Genomic DNA, 13,946 nt, shown 5'->3' with positions numbered 1-13,946 from the left:
GTTTCCTCAGAAATGACCCAGTGGGTGGAGTTGTTGGAGGAGTTTTGGCTGTCAGATGCAGTAATTTCTCTGCTTTGGGACTGCAGCAGTCACTGCTAAGATCCTGCAGTGTCAGGAAAGTGCTGTCTAGATCTCAGAAAATCAGAATTTCATTTCAAGAATTAGAGTCCTTGCAACACATCAAAGAAGGTAATGTAAACCAAGTTTGGATCTGAGAGCAGCGTGGTGATTTCTCAGCAGGTGAAAGGCAAGGAGTGGGAAAAGAACTTTCCATCTGCAAGTTCAGAGTGAGCTGTACAAAGATGAGGTTATGTGGAGTGCAGACCCATAATGTGTGGTCCAAGACTGTTACCCTGAACTCCAAAGCAAAGACTGTGGTTTCTGGGAGTGTTCTGCAATCCAGAGAGGTGACTGCAACTTCTACAGATCCCAGGGAAGCCTTTAAACCTGCTAGCTTGGACACTGACAGCAGTGGAGCTGCAATTGAATGGGTTTAGCCAAGGATTTACCCAGAACCTGAGGCAGCTCCCATCTTTTGTCTCTCCTAGGTAACAGCTCATGATGACAAAGAAGAAATCTATGTGTGGGGGGTATCTTGCTGCCTCAGCTCTTGATGAGATCATGGGGATGTTTTTTTGGGCTGGTATTGGTCCAGGATATTTCTTCTAACTGGGAGTTAAGCATATCTTGGGTACTTCATGTTGCTGGAGAACTCACAGCTGCATCATTTGGGTTTTTGGCATCATCTGGGCTGTGAAAGCTTGTGCCTGTTCTTTGGGATTTCCATGGATGCAGGGCTCTTGGGCAGTGTGGTGATTGCATCCAGGAAAAAACCCACCTCCTAATAAAGAGAATGGAGCAGCCTGGATCAGTTCTATGAAGAATGCAAAACAAGGCTGGGCCATCTCAGGGTAAGCTGCACTCACGGTGCCTCCTGAACCCATGTCCTGTTATTGTTGGTGTGGAACGTCAGGGTCTGGGCCAATGAAAATAAGGAAGGTGACTTGACAGACACAGATTTTATCTTTTGAGATTCGTCATGACCTTTCTTGTGTATAATAAATAAAGTTGACTCAGGAATTGGCAAGTGCCCTATAACACGCAGTCCTGGTGCTGGGACTCGGCAGAACGTTCTGCTTAGCAATGCACTCCGTTGGCTCCGTTTGCCAAGTTCCTATTTTGGAGGTGCTGAAGGGCTGAGCAGGGGCAGATGCTGAAGCCTCCTGTGGACAGGTGTGCAGGGCCCAGCTGGGCTGGGTGAAGGCCGTTTTCACTCCGTGCTCATACAGCTTTTACCACTGAGCTGTAGAAAACACAGTCCTGCCAAGCAGAAATGCTGCTTGCAGGGCTGTGAGTCCTGGGCCCAGGCAGGCTCCCATCCTTCCACATCACTGAATAACCTGCCAGGCAGTTAAGTCAACATTGAACAATATTGCTTCCTGTGTTAATGTCTTGAGCAGCCCTGCCACACACACTGGATCCTGTGATATTAAACCATTCCATCATGCAGAGAATCTGACTGGTTTCACAGGTGACAGCAATGGTAGCTCTGAGACTTGCTGAGTGACTCCCTGACATCCTGTCTTGTCTGTTAATGTGATTGTGAGCAATCACAGGTTTCCTGATCCAGCCCTGAGATACACAAGGCTCCTTGCTGGCAACTGAACATTGTGCTGCTGACTTGAAGCTGTTCTGTGCTGGTGACACATCCAATTGTGAAGTTATTTTGCAGATCCAAAAGACTTTGGGGAGAAGAGGGCTAATGTTTGTATTCCCAGTCCCAGAGAGGCTACTGGGGGACAGCTGCAGTTAATTCACAAGGATTGTGGCTGATTGAAAGGCAGAGCCTCAAGAGGAGAGCACTCAGCCCCAGCACAGGGGTGCAGGGCTACGTGGCACCCAGCACCTTAAAGGACAGCTGACTGCCTCGGTTCTGAGGTGCCTGCCATTTGGGAGCAGTCCAGTATTCCAAGTGTTTCCTGCCTTTCTTTATATCCATGCCAAAAGCACTAACAGAATAGGGTGGAGACAAAAAAAAAAAAAAATCTCAGACCCTCCTCAAGATCCTCCTCTAATTCCAGAAGGATCAAAATGCTAAAGGTTGCATTGGAAAAACAGAAATAGTCTTTTCTCCCACCATCAGTAACTCAATGCCACGAGTTAAGCTGAGACTCAGCCGCTTGTTCTACAGCTGTGTCCTTTCTGAAGTCATGAGAAACAGCATTTTGGTTTCCTTCCAGAGGAAATACACAATAATATCCCTAACTTGCACTGAGGCCTTCCAGTCTGCTGAACTAACCCAGATAGCATTCATCTACACAAAATTAAACCCAAGATCCCCTTTCCTTATGGATTGAGCCAATGCATAGGAATCAAATCTTTTGATCAGAAACACTTCCAGCTTGCTTTCTCTGAGCATTTGCTCCCCAAGAAATTTCTCTCTCATCCTAAATTCTGTGTTTGCAGATAATCCCTCCTTTCCTGCCACACACCACACCTAATGCACAAGGAGTTTATCCAAGATGCAGGGGCCACCATGGTTCAGAACTACCTGCACTTTCAAGGTCTGCAGCATCTGTGTTCCTGTAGATTTTCCATGTGTGGCTGGAGGAGACATGCTCTCTATGCTAACAGAAGTCTGATTCCCTTGCAGGAGGATCTTTCCATCAGCATTTGATTTGGAAACACTGTGTGGGACATGCAGTCCTCCCTGGGAGGGTTTAATGCCTTCTTCCCGTCCAAAGCACGAGGCTGCGCCTGGTCGGGGTGTCAGTGACATGTGGCTGACACTGAGCACTGAAGCCTGAGTGTCAGTCAGGGCTTGGAAGAGCTGTGCTCTGTCTGCTGCACAGACACGTTCATGGTCTCCAAAGGGAGCTCCTTGAGGACAGAACCATGAATTCAGTGTGTTCCAGGTGGCTGTGCTCTCTGTGCCAGATGAATCCCAGCGCTGTGAAATGTGTCCCTGCTCTTCTTCCTAAAGAGATTCATCTGCTGATGTCAACTTCCAGGTAAGGACACAGGAACCTGCTCCCCCTCAGCATCTGTGGCCTTTGGCCTCTGCTGGTACTCAGGCATCCCAAGAAAACTACAAGTGACCTAAAACCCTTTTTTTTTTTGCTAACCCTTGGCCAGTGTTGCAGATAGAGAAGTAATGGCAGTTTTCCAGCAGGTGAGACCCTCCAGGCCAGCTAAGCAGACAAGAAAAATAAACACAGGAAATATCATCCATGCAATAAGATAACAGAGAAAGGAGAGGCTGGGAGAGCTTTGTGATGCTTGTGTGCTGAGGGGAAACCCAGAGCTTGGAGCTCTCTCCAGCAGGAGCAAGCAGATGTTGAACCTCAGCACAGAGGAAGGGGTTACTGCCTGGACAGAGGGGAGAGGAGAGAAAAGGAGTTTTCTGCTTTGCCCAGACAGAGCAGGGGTTGCTCTCTAGGGTATGGGGTCTGTGGAATGAAGATCTCGGGTCTAGATGTGGGGTGAGTTAGGGCTTTGCTCCAAGGCAGAGACTGATCAGCTCTGCTCTGTTTTTCTGTCTCAAAAGCAGTTCTCAGTCTCGGTGTTGATGGAAATTCTGCTCTGTCTCACCTGTGAAACCCATTCCCTGAACTCTTCCCTTTGTGTCCCATCCCCCCAGATCCAGTGGGCTTATCAGAGCCTTCTCACTGCTCAGAGTATCCCTGGTGGAATGGCAGAGCAGTATTGTGGTGAGGCATCTGCTGCCTCCATCCCTGTGCTCAGCGAGATGGAGAAACCACCTGTGGTGCCCAAAATAGCCCAGGCCTGGGCAATCCAATCCAAATGGTGTTGATAGTGCTGGGGGATTCCCATGCCTCATAAAGAGCCTTTTGTTGGGAGGATCTAAACTGAGCTCCAGGCCTTGCCAGCTGTGGAGAGAAGCAGATGGATCTGCAGTACAAAAATAGATGGGAGCAGACTTGTTCTGCCTCTTTTCTTCACCAGCTCAAAGTACAGCCCCAGAGGTGCCTGGTCAGCAGAACCAGAGCAGGGAACTGGGTGCTTTGCAGCTGCCAGTCTGCCTGGAGCCCATTAGCTATTGTCAGAGACAGAAATTTATCTCTTCTCAGTCCCATTGCCTTACAGCTGCCATGTGGACAATCTTGTTTGCTCGCAGCTGTTGGCAGCATGTTACATCCCATTTCCCTGGGGCAACAAAAGCAGGAGAATGGGGCATTTCTGTGAGACACCATGTCCCTGAAAGAGGTATTAGTCTGTGGCTATGTCCTCTGAGATCTCTGTTCAGCACTTTAGGAAATGTGCTGAAGACTTGCACCAGTGTCAGGGGCTGTTTCAATAGCTGACTGGTAGATTTTTGCAGCATCTGAGGCCTTTGTGTATTTCCCATGGAAATCTCACCTTTCCCCAGTCCCAGGGGGAACATTTTGGACTGGGATTGTCTTTGTTGTTGCTCCAAGTGACTTGGCTGCCTGTTTCAATGCCATAACTTCATATCAAAACTCTGAGGTTTAAACACCTTCCAAAGGCATCTGATGCTCATCAACCTTGGTCTCTTACGTAGATTAAAAGGGGATGTGCCCGGTGGGCACCTCCAGGCCCAGTTGTTCATCCCAGTACTTTCCATCGAAGATTGGAATTTTTTCAACTCTAAAATATGATGGTTCTTGTGCACTAAAGCAATTGAGAGGCTGCACAAATATTCAGTACAGGCAGAACATGTCCCTGTCAGTCCATCATTCCTATGTTTGCATAAAATTCCTTTCTCAGCTGGGCACCCCCACTCCATCCCTCCCTACTAACTGAATAAGGGGCATGTAGATGTTTCCTGAAGGGGCTTTCTAAAGGCACTAATTTGATGCACATAGGGGCATCTTCCTGTAATGAATATTCCTGAGGTAAGTAATTAAAGCTGAGTCTGCATGGCTGGCAGAGATCATGGGATGAATAGCAAAAAATGTATTGTTCCAATGAATTCAAATGTGTTGTCTCTCTTTATGCTCCCCAACTTCTACCTGTGCTGTTTGTTTTGAAGGTGGTTGCACTCTTCCTCTCCTCCTCACTTTTTTCTTTTTCATTTAATCTTGTGAATCTGTTCTGCAGTTTTTTATTTTTAGCTTTGCTGGTTTCTTCTCCTCTGCCTCATGCTCTCCTGCTTCCTGAGAAGCTGTATGCTGTGGTGTGTGAGGCAGAGGCCCTGAGGCTGGCCATTCCTCTCCACACAGGCATCCAAGGATATACTGATATACTGATTCCCTGATATTTGTGTGTGCCAAATAGCAGCAAGAAGGGAAGAGGGAGCAAAGAACAGCATCACTGGGAGAAACCAGGTCAGAGGCTGAGGTGGGTGTACAAATAGGGCCCTTTTGATAAGAAATTTCCAAAAGGCTGCAGAGATTTTTCACATCAGGAATATTCTCCTGGATCACAGACCCCTGTGCTCTCATTTGGTGCTGGGAGTCAGGAAATAGTGGCAGCATTGAGCCTTTCCACTTATTTACAGCGTTTCCTTTTGCTTGCTGGGGGCAGAAGGGCTTGTCTGAATAAGTCTGATTTGTCAATTAGAGGCAATTGCTGTTTCTATACCTTGGGAAGCACATGGTGGGGGCAAGGTGATTTCTGGAGCCCAGGACTGGGGTTTTTCCTCACACATCTAGAAAGCCTGGACTGACAGAACTGCTGACAAGAACCCACCAGTAACATGCCAGTAAACAGAACTAGGAAGCACCTGCCCTGCATTTCAATGGTGTAAATCTGACATTTAACCCCCGACTGTTTCTTTTTTTAGCTGCTTCATGTTTGCCACTTACAGGAATGCTTCAGCCCCTAAATTGATGGGATTCAGCTCACAAGATGTTTCATCTCTAGTGACAGCCATGAGAGGTCTCCACACTTCACAGGGGAGCTCAGTGCTGCCTCCACTTTGGACAGTCAGAGGCTGGGATCTGGTGGGATGGAGCTTCACAGGAAATTCCAGGAGCACTGCAGGAGAGGTGGGATTAAACCTGGGGGCTCCAGCAGTCCAGTCCAGAGCACATTTCCGTCTCCACGTGTGCAGTGAAACCCTAGATACAAACCAGAATCAGGACTAAATGTGTGCTGTGATCACTGTGTGCTTGGTGCAGCACAGCAGGGGAAACATCCTCCAAAACACCGCCCTCCTTAAGCACCTGATTTGGGCAATAACTTGGTCTAATAATTCAGCAGCATTCGAACCACAAGTGCAGCATGTGTATATCGGCACCTCCATTTTCCCAGGTGGCCACCGGGGGTCATTTTTACTTTTGTTTTGCATTGTTGGACTCGGACAGGATGCTCGAGCTGGGGACCGGAGCAGTGAGTGCTCCCTCTGCTGTCTGTGCTCTTCCAGGTTCCTGGCTAAACTGCTCCCTGCTCAGATTAAATGATTTGCCGGGCTGGAGATGACACTGGAAGCTGTTTGGTCTGCAGATGGCTCTGTAAAGAACCCATCAAATACATTTATTGCTGTTTATGTGCAAGGCCCAGCGTGACTCACAGCCTGTGTGTGACTGTGACTTCAGCTTTGGACTCACAGCCTGTGTGTGACTGTGACTTCAGGTTTGGACTCACAGCCTGTGTGTGACTGTGACTTCAGGTTTGGACTCACAGCCTGTGTGTGACTGTGACTTCAGCTTTGGACTCACAGCCTGTGTGTGACTGTGAATTCAGGTTTGGACTCACAGCCTGTGTGTGACTGTGAATTCAGCTTTGGACTCACAGCCTGTGTGTGACTGTGAATTCAGCTTTGGACTGAGTGTAATACCCCAATGAGAAGGGATGGATGTATCAGTTTTGTATTCAGCTGAGGATGGACTGGACTGAGGGACGCTCATGCAAGTGGTCTTTCCTGAGGAGGTGACACCTGCGATGGGCCATCCTGTGTCAGAGAAGTGGAAATAAAACCCAAAATTAAATTTGTAGGCACACAGTTTGTGGTAATCAGGAATGGGGTTGTGGCTGAGCCTCATCCCCAATGGGCACAGCTGTGAGCAGCAGGTGAACAGCACTGACAGCAACGAGCCATGGAGTGCCCAGTGCACTGAGCAACCACCACAGGGAACAGAGGGCACACAGGTGCAGTGCATGAATAATGAGGGGCAGAAAAGGCTGGGCTAAAGACCCAGATGGGCACATACCTGCAGCCTTCTGCAGTGATGTGGTGTTGCTCTGTATGGGTTGAAGCCTTCTGAAATTGTATGGTGATACTCTGTCTATTGTGGCTCTTACAACTGTGACACAATTTGGGGTACAAATCTCAGGTCTGTAAAGCAGCTTCTGCCATGGGCTTCTCTGAGGGTTTATTTCAGGCAGGTTTCTTTACTCTTAAAGGAGAGAAATGATGGAGGCTCAGACCAGGACACATGACTTGACTCAGCATCAATGCTAAGGCCCTTAGGGAGGTGCCAAGAAGTCAAGGGGGAATGGGGCAACCACAAAGGATTTTTAAAAGCAATTAAGCAATTTAAGAGCAAAAGCGCCTCTAAATTACTCTGTTGTGATTATTAAGCTTATTAACCCTGGTCATTATTTGTTTGGGTGACGATAGAAAACATTCTGGCTGTTTGAACTGGGCAGTGCCTTGCCAGACAGCAGCAGCAAGTTGGCGGGAGCCCTTCCTTTTGCCTTGGACTTGTGTGGCTTCCCACTTCATGTTTATGAGGCCTCTTTTTGCTTTTGGAGGGTCTCCCCCTTTGTTTGCTTGTTTTGTGGGGTTTTTTGTCCCCTCAGGACTCTCTGTTTGCAGATCACATTCTGGAATTGTGCTCAGGAAGACATTCCTGTGTTTCTCAACTGTAACATAATTGATCCTTTGTTATGGTATTTCATTTAGTTCAGGTGCCCCTGAAGGATGAGCAACTGTGGTCAGAAGCAACAAGGTTTTCTGGCTGTGATTGCTCACTGGCCTGGCAACTAATAAAAGTGCTATTTTTCTTCACCTTGGTTAAACTGCAAACATGTCCCTACACGCACAAGATGTGGAGGTTCAATAAACCCAAAGGGCTCATTGCTAAGCAAGGTAAATCATCCTGAGAGGCTGGGCATTACATGGTTTTCTACATTTAAAAAAGGAAATTACCTTAAGTATCTTTCTTGTTGTTGTTAAGTTTGGCCCTTGCTTTGTTAGCAGCTGTACACATTAAACAAGCTAAAATAAAATATAGCATAAAAAAATGAGAAACAGAAATAAGACAAAGGAATAAGAGAAACAAGCAGCAATCTGATCATATATCTGAGCTCATCCAGATCATATGGAAGCTTTGAATTGTAAGCAGGCAGCTGAAAGACAAAACTGTAGTAATTTTAGAAGTTTTGTTTGAGTTTATGAAAGTAAGTGAGAACATACTTATAGGCCAAGTATGTGGATGAGGGAAGCTGAATCACTGGCAAATGAGAGGCAGGAAGAAAGAGGTGGATGCAGAGGTCAGGACTGGGAAGGGTTGTTGCCTGGGATATGAATATTTTGTCTAATGCATAAGGAGATGGAAAGGTGAAGAAAGGCCACAGGCACATTAGTTATTTGTAAATTGCACTATGCCTTCCCTCCCCCTGCCCATTTTCAGCCATTGTGTGGAGCAGGCAGCAATATGTGAGCATGCTGCATCCATCCATCTTCATAATAGCTGGCTTAAATTGCACAATCTTTAGGAATATCATTTGCAGGCAGCTCTTACTGCTGCTCCCAGCCTCTGTCCAGTAATCTGTGGCTCCAGGGGCTGGGCACATTTTGAAACTGTGGTGAGACAGAAAGTATTTGTATGCTGCTACTCCTCTCACCTTTATATTCTATTATTCTGCTAAATTGTTGCTTTGTAAGTAAGCATTCCTCTAGGACTGGTAATTCAAGATCTGGTGATTCAACATGACTAGAGCGTGATTGTTTGTACCTGTAGGAAGCGAGGAATCTTTCCACTCAGATGCTTCTATCCTTGGGGAAGGCTTCCACTGAAAACTGCAGCTTTGTACATACAGAGCTTCCCAGTGGTTTGGTTTCTGAAGAGATCTTGCTTGCAGTGGAAAATTACACAATTCTAGAAGGAAGCTTAGAAGACCTGTAATAGCTTGCATGAAATTAGACAAGTGAGGTGACCAGAGAAGCACGAACCAGCAGATGTGATAGTCAGTGTATCATTTTTTTTGTACACTGAATGCAAGGTCCAAGTGAATCTCTGAAGTGTTGCAATCCCTCAGGATCACAGCCTAACTGGATGTTGTTTTGCAATGCTGAGCAGCCCTTCAGTGTAATTGCCTCTTCCCTCCCAGAGCCTGAACATCTGGATTTATGGTGACAAAAGCAATCCAGCAAGAAAGAGCATGAGAAGTGGTACCCCTGTGGATTAGAAGAGATACCAGATATGATCTGAGTTACAGCACATATAAGACTCTCTGGCATTCCCCAGTTGTCCCATCCCTCAGTAACAGTTCCACTGCTGCTCCCCTCTGTTGGGAACTGCTGCTCACAGGGATGGCTCCTCAGCCAAAACATCTCAGAGCTTTCTGCCATCACCTAAATGGTGCCACATCAGCCCATTTCCATAGGATCTACTGATAACAACCTCCACCATTTTGCCCTAATATCAATTTATTAATTACCATTCTGTATTTTAGGTGCATGTTGGTTAATTTTCACCTGCTCACCTCTCTGGGGAGAACATACAACCTGTGTGTTACAAGATCATAAAAACTCTATAGCTGAAGGGGATGCAGCAGTAATTGAGGTGACCACTGTCTCCTCCTGGGACAATTAGGAATTCTGGTGCCTCTTGAAGGAGCTGTATGGACCCTACTCGCACATCTTCACCTCTGCCTGAAGTTCCTGCTGATGCTCTGTGCAGTCAGGGTGGGGAGTGTGGATGTGCAGATAGGCAGATACATGTTCTTCACTGCTCCTTCTGGTTAACACAGGAGGAGGCTGTGCTGAAGGGGCTTCCCAGGGCACAGCTTTGATGGAGGCTTTTAAAAAATATCTAATTTTGTTCAGTTCCTGGAACTGAGCTGATGCTGGTGACTGTCATTATGCCAGGCCAGGAGGAACTGAACTGTGTCAATGTATTTGTGAGTGACATGCTTGTGACTGCTTCCCATCATGGAACAGAGGATGTAAAGGGTGAGTGAACAGATAGCAAAAATCTCCAGGCATGCAAATAAAGGGGGGGTATGCATTTTTTCCAAAACCATTTATTTTTGGTATGTAAAAAGAAGGGTCCTTTGTTCAGGGTATTTCTCACCCAGACTTGCATCTTGGAGAAAAGCAAGCGCTGGTGCTCATGTTGTTGTTAGTGATTAAGAATTCCCACAGGACACACAGTGTATCTTTGACGTAGGCTCGTTCCTTTGTGTGCTGGCTGCCTCCATCCCCACCAGTGAGCCTTTCTCTGCCTCTCTCTCTCTTCTCCCATTGCCTTCTGCCCCTACCAACTTGAAACAGCATCTTTTGAATAATCTTTGTTGACAGAAGCTGTCTTAGTTGTAGATGCTGCAGGGGTTGGGAAGGCTCCTCAAGCAAAGTTCAGTCCTTGGGGTCGTGGAAACCAGCCAGGAATTTCTGCTCTCCCATTCCCAGGGGCATGAGGAGCCCACAGAGGAAAACCAAAGGTGACCATTTCCTCAGTTTAAATGTCATTGACCTGAATTGCAGATGTTTTCCAAGGCTTTTTAAGATCAAGAGACTAGTTTTGGAAATATAACTGGTATCTTGATGGAGGATCATTTCAAATTATAGAGTCCTATAAAACAATATAGGAAATTTTTATTTGAAAATAAGAAAGCATTATTACTGTCTTTTTCAAGTCTTCAGAGCTTTTTTTGTCACACTGGAGACATGTGTGCAGCTTGTTCATTGAGGGAGCTGGATATTAAATGGCCAGATATTATTTCTTGAAAGTCAAGATGGTCTAAAATGTTAGCTATGTGCTATAGGATCACTGAGGATTGTATGTTACAAGGAGAAAGGAGGTGACAGTGGGACTAAAGCTGCCTCTTTTCTGTAAGGGTGATATCTTAACAGCTCTCATGGGAGGAAGGACATGTTCAACCTAATAGGATAATGGAATAATATGTTGAACATATCAGCTTTGACACAGACCATCTGGTGGCTGTAGACACAAATAACCTAAGGAAAACAAATTTGAAATGTTTCAGGAAATGGCTATATGCATGCAGCACAGTGGGGGGGCAGGAGGGTGCCTGTGTGTAGAAGGAAAGAGATAAAAGCCCCTCTCTCTGGCTGTGGGAAGAGTGTCTCACTCGTTCCTGGAAAGGACTACATTCCATCCTTAATGATATCTGGGCTATAAATTTAGCGCTGACATCTCCTCAGGACCCACAGAACTCTGCACTGTGAGGTTGGACCAAAGGTCTCATATGGACTCTAGCTGGTAAACAGAAAAATCCCCAAAGCCAAACAAAGAATCTTCCTACAGTTACTGTTGGAAATTTGCTCAGAAATTGTTGGTATGGTAACTATTGCTCAGCAGGGAAATTATCTCCACCAGTAGGTCATCTACAATCTCTTCCCTTCCCTCTTTCTACTGCCTTTGTGTTTCTAGCACATCCTGTCTCCTTATCTCTGTCCAACCAGTTTAAATTCCAGTGACCTGCGTGTCGCTCATGTCAAGTGATGTGTTGTGTCTCGAGGCAGATGTGAGCCTGCTCTGTGTGCACAGCCCAGCCCCACACTGCAGCTGCTGTGTGACCCCAGAGACATCACCCCCATCACTCTGGGCTCCCTCTGCTGTGCCTGGGCGTAGGGGGATAGAACATAAGTAAATAAAGGGAGTGTAGAAAATAATCTCACCCCCTAAAGCATTACAGCTGAGCCAATTATTAAGGATTAGGAGCAGGCCTGATGTTAACAGGCCACAGCTGTAGCCAACAGAAGAGTGTTATAAAGGAGTGGATTGGTTGGTTGAGGGGAACTGGAGTCAGTTGGTTGCTGTGAGGATGAGGAAGAGTCAGAGGAGCTGCCTACAAGAAACATCAAGGAGGTATGAAACTCTAGCAATATGGAACCCTTGTAATGTAATGATAATAGAACTCTTGCACTATAATGACAGCACCTGGGAATGTGTTACCAATGACACTGTCAGTGACATAAACTGCTAACAAGCATTTAAAAGATGCTGAAAATACCCAAAATCTCACAGAGGCAAATCAATCCTTGCAGAAGTCCTCTTCCCTTGGTGTCTCTCATTTGGAAGTTTTTGGTTTGTGCCATTACAAGTCCACAGACATTTGTGTGGGCTCAGGAAGGACAGCAGAATGTGTTACACTCTTCCTAAATGCACCTTCCTCCTTCCTCATGTGCCAGCAGCACGTCAGCAGCAAGTATAACTTTTCTGTGCAGGAATGGCTTTGATAAAAGGTACACTAATAAGATATAGTCCATTGAGGAGTTATTTCTGGCACAGACAGAACTGGAAGGAAGTCAGCATTACACACAGACACTCTTTGGCCTGGGAAGGTCTGAGAACCCTTTAAACACTTGGCTCAGAAATGGCTCTTTTCCTTTTATCTAGGAGATTTTTCCTTTCCTGTTAAGTTAATTAAACTTCTGTTTTGTCTTTGTCATGCCCTTTTGCCAGCATCTAGGCTGTTCATGAAGACACCAGTTCAATAACCATAATTTAGAGTGTCAAGCTTATGTTCCTGCTGTTGGTTTGCCAAGTGCAGCTGCAGCCGTCTGCCCAATTTCACATGTTCCTGTGAGCCAGAGTTATTGGCCTTCACTACACAAATATGCCACTGAGGCCTCCCAACATCCCTTCCATGAGTTGTCCTTAAAAGATGGCAAGTTTTGTTGTCCTCCCACTTCTCTGAAAAAAGGGCTTGTTTACACTGAACAACTGATTTGGGTTGCAGTGAAATATGCAGTCCAAATGAGATATTACTTCTGGTTTGTGCCCTGTATTCTCAGTAATATCATAGGTATTCTCACTGTGGAATAAAGTATGTTACTCAGAAATAAATCCTACAGCAGATCAGGTTATTCTCAAGCAGGCAGGGTGTCAGTCCCTGTGTATAAAACCCCTGAAATCCTGAGAGAATGTGTCAGGGTATGGATCAGCTCATTGGGTAAATTCAGTTGAAGGGTTGCAGCCCCTTTGCCACTCCTTAGCACAAACTGTGCTCCCACATCAGGGTGCAGCAGATAGATCCCACAGATGCTCCCGTTTTTCTTGCCCTTCCTGCCACTGAAATCACTCTACAGGTCTAGTTCCTTCTGGTCAGTGGGAGCTGTGAGTTCAATGGCTTTGGTGAGAGACTAATGAGGAAGTATTTAATATGGAGAATGTTCTGTCTTTGGGCCAGCCTGTGCAACCTGCACTGGAGGGCCTTTTATGAAGAGCATAAAGATCTCTCTGTATGAGAGATCTAACACGTTTTCCCTAATAATTCTAGTGGTGGGAAGGGTCTCATCCTCTATGAGACAGAGCCTTACTGCAATTTCCTCAGTCTCAGCATGAGATTTTCCCAGAAAAGCAAGGTGTTGACTGGTAGTGGATGTTGCTGTTCCTTTTGTGCTGTCAAGTGTGAAACTAAAGATTAATAGTAGTCAATAGAGCAGCACTCTATTGACTTCTGTGTGCAGGTTTTGACCTGCCTGAAAAATATTCAGTGCCTATCCTAAAAGTTACCCATTTGGTGTCCAGCTCAGTGGGCAAGCTCTGGAAACAAACCTCTTCAAGGTCCTTGTTGAGTTGCTTTGAATACCACCAAACCCCAAACTGTACAATTGAGAGCCAGGGCAGTGCATGGAATCATTTAATAACACTTTGCCACTGGCCAAGCTATTAACCAAAGCTCTCACCTTGAAGATAATGGGTCTTGGGGCCATCTAACAGGCTCACCCAGAACAACTTGCAGGTTTTTGCATTAAATAATTTTTCAATTACTTTTTTGCTCTTAAGGGCAATGTAAGGCTCCCTTAATCTGCTTTTGGTTTTAAC

The sequence above is a fragment of the Ammospiza caudacuta genome, chromosome 18 (assembly GCF_027887145.1).
Source record: "Ammospiza caudacuta isolate bAmmCau1 chromosome 18, bAmmCau1.pri, whole genome shotgun sequence".
Lineage (NCBI taxonomy): Eukaryota > Metazoa > Chordata > Aves > Passeriformes > Passerellidae > Ammospiza > Ammospiza caudacuta.
Note: the sequence above shows the minus strand (reverse complement) of the source record.